Source organism: Athene cunicularia (assembly GCF_003259725.1).
Source record: "Athene cunicularia isolate RWA chromosome 10 unlocalized genomic scaffold, athCun1 chr10_part1, whole genome shotgun sequence".
NCBI classification, from domain to species: domain Eukaryota; kingdom Metazoa; phylum Chordata; class Aves; order Strigiformes; family Strigidae; genus Athene; species Athene cunicularia.
Genome location: NW_020799112.1, coordinates 22,774,030 through 22,777,732, shown reverse-complemented (window position 1 = coordinate 22,777,732; position 3,703 = coordinate 22,774,030).

Below are 3,703 nucleotides of genomic sequence, written 5' to 3'. Positions count from 1 at the left end.
TCCCGAGCGCGGCCCAGCCTCCGCCCGGCTGCCTGCTGCTGCGCGTCCCCCCGCACGGGGCTGCGCACCCCTGGGTGGCGTCAGGAGGGCCTCACACGAAAGGAGTGGCACCGCAGGCTCGCTCACAAGTGGCTAAACCAGCCTTCTGCGCAGCTCCAGTGAGGGCCATGGTACATTCCAACTCCTGACTTAAACCATAATACTGATTGTTGAAACTGACCCAATTATAAAGCAAGTCAAGCACTGACAGTCTGTCCAAGCATGTACTGCTTCATCACTGTCACTGAATTTGTGTCTTACTGAAATCCTTAAATTCAACCTTCAGTTTAGGACTGAATTTACCATAGCATCAATTAACAGTTCAGTGGGTATAAAATGGTCAATATCACAGGTAAAAAACCTGATCCATTTTACTAATTTTTAGTAAAAATTATGTTAAATCCAGTTTTATTCATTAGCCATTCCTGGATTTTCAGTAATAAAAATGGTTGTCCTTGATATCAGCATTTATTTTTTATGTTAAACATAATGTAGGAATAAGGAAAATAAAAGTAGATTTTATTTTGTTTCTTTAGAATTTAATATACATCCAGACTCATTCTTAAAGAATTGTTAATACGATTTATAATATTAAGACAGTTAATTCACTGGGATATTTGCAAAATTTCTGAAATAATGGAGCAAGGACTGATACCATCCTGCACACAATTCAAGAGCCATAATTCTTAAGAGATTTCAAACAGTAAGCCTCTTCCAAATGATCAGCCTTAGAGACATTTAGAGAATTGATTCAATTAACCTAGACGAAAAAAAGTGCTATAATGTGTGATTTATGTTTGCAGATAAATTAAAATACAAGTATGTCCTGAAGAGCATTTGCTGCCGTCATGGTCAGTAATGAAAATAGCAGGCAATTAAAATAGGAAACCTGAGGCTGAAGCTTTTACTGTATATATCAGAAAATGAAGTTCAGACTTCATAAGTGGAAACCCGACCTGAAAAATAACTTAGTGGAAGTTTCTGTTTGGTCCCTATTTTAATTCCAAAAGTGATTTCTAAAGCACATAAGAAATCGGGAGGGACGTTTACTGGGGCAGGAGGCAAAGGCTACAGAGGAGCAGGCTCTCTCAATCCGTACTGAACTTGTGTGAGGAACCAGGGATATCCTTGCTGAATGGTAGCAGGACAGCTGAGAGAAATATATATAAAAAAGAACTTATGAGTCAGATTGAAATAATTTTGGGGCAGGTTTTGAAGTTGAGCTTGAAATGAATCACTGGAAGTGTCTGACAGAATGATGTTACTCAGTTCCTTCACGTGTGTGACAAAGTGCTCAGAGTCTGGGGCTCGCTAAGGACCATAAGAAATACTCACCGATTTGAAGTAGTAAGTACAAAGGCCCCTGTGATGTTGGAGTTGCTGTAGCTACTGCCCACTTCAGTGGTGTATCTGTATGTGCTTTGGTACAGCTACTCTGCCCAGAAGAGGTATTTGAGATACAAGTAGTTCCACCCAGTCCTCTAGCTTTATGACTTCCTTTAGGCAATGGAGATGTAGTATAGAGCAGAAAAATACCAGTACTCTGACTGAGCAACCTAGGAATGCCTTTATTACATTTGTATTGTCTTCAACGTACCAAAGGTCTACCTTCCATCAGAGGCATTTGTAGAAGCAACATCTGCGTCCTTGTATATAAATATTATCAGTTGCTGGGGGTGGGTGGAGAAACTGAGACTTGTAAATGAAACAAAGGTATTTCTTCAAATTATACATTCAGATTGATCTAAATATAAAAATAAAACTCTTCAGGAATGATTTTGGTCTTGGCTATATACTAGTCTAAATCCTACCACTGAAGTAAGACACAGAGTCACTTGGTTGTTCTTCATTTTTTTGACAACCATTTCTTCACATAGTGTGAAGACAGTAATTCTTTGTCATTACAATCTGAAACAGAACATATTTGTTTCCTGATTTGCTGTCTAAGTAGGAGTTTAATTAAAACCCATTCATGTGAGAGAAAATAAGCCAGTCTGACTTAATTGCCAGTTGATTTAGTATTTCCAATTCACAAAAAAACCCAAAGTGCATGACTGCAATAAGAATAAATGTTTCTCTCCTATGGGTAGGTGTTTAGGGACCGCAGAACTTGGCCTGAGCCTAGGGTATTGTTTCTCTTCTTACTCTTCTTGGCAATTGTTGGACTTGCTTTTTTTCTTTCACAAATTGATTAGTTTCTTTCTGTATTCATTGTTATTACTGAGTTACTGTCCTAACGTCCAAGACAATAAGGGTAGTAATCCCATGACTCAAGTTGCTATCACAAAGTAGCTCACGTAGTTCATCAGTGTGTCCAGCATGGCTTACAGACTGGCTCCTAATTCCGTTCAGCAAAGCTGCTGCTGTACTCGGTGAGAACCCTCCCGTGGCCCTGGTGCTAAGGCCTACACCGTTGTCTTTCCAGATGGTGGAAAAGGAGCTGTGGGGTCGGTCGCTTGCTGTCGGGAGGAGCAACAGCGCATGTCCGCCCTGTTCTTCCGGGGAGCCCCGCGGGTGGCTCTGGGGCAGGAGCCCCCAGCACGGTAAGTGCAGCCACTCTCCACCGGGGGATGCCACAGGGCCCGGGTCGCAGTTGGTCTAAAGGTGGCCAGCTCAGGGTGCTTTGGCAAACTGAATTGCTTTTAGATGTAAGAGGAATGTGGTTTGTATGACAAGTAGTTGATAAAGGTCGCGTAAGCAGCTCCAGATTACGTGGGTTTGAGCTGCATCTCCACAGGCACTGGAATCCCTTCTCGTCAAAATCTCCTGAACTTTATTGACTTGATTTAATAACGGAACTGTTACACAGTTTCCTCATTCCCGAAACTTGTTTAAATGCAGTCCCTTTTTAAAGGAGCACATCCCCACTCTGATTTATTTTAAAACAGCTTTTAGAAGGTGTCATCCTTGTGATGAAGTGTTAGGTCTGTGTTGCCAGTGTGCCATTAAAAATTGAATTTCTGACGTTTAAAAGTCTCACTCATCCCAAGTGTCACAGTTTGACAGCTCTGCATGTCACATTACAGCATAGTATTATGGATCCATTTCCTCTGTCAGGGGAAGAAAAAAAAGAAAAATGGGAGAAAGTGAGATCTACAGTCTCCTTCTTCATTACTGAGCTGGAAATTTACAGACATATCCATGTTACCCCTGCAATGACCCGCATGTCACTCTCTATCTTGTCCTGCCTGTCTGTGCAGGAGCAACCTTTGCCCCACGTTCCTGAACAAACACTAAGAGAATGCCGGGACGTCTTTTCAATTGTCTGCAAACTTGTAAAACATGGAGCAAGGGATAACTAGGGAATCGCCAGGCGGATATTGTAACGAAATCAAGACAGGGCCGGATCCCCTTGTTTATTCTTGACTAGGCCACGTGGCGCGTTTCTTGCAGCTTTGTTTTCCCACTTTCGAGGGCTGTAGCTTTGGTGCCCTGTCTCCGGTTATCTCCCTGCGGCGTGGTAACTTCAGACCGCGGCATCTGAGGGGTTTCAAAGCCTTGGGGGCGTTTGCATCAGCAAGCAGGCCGTGTTTGATTTTCCCTGAAGTGACCAAAGCGGCCCGGGCTTCAGGCGCTCCCTGCCTACAGCCCGGAGCTCTGCCCGGCGGGGCGCGGGCTCGGGCCCGCGGCGAGCAGCAGGTGCCGGGGCCGGCGGCTCTGCCCG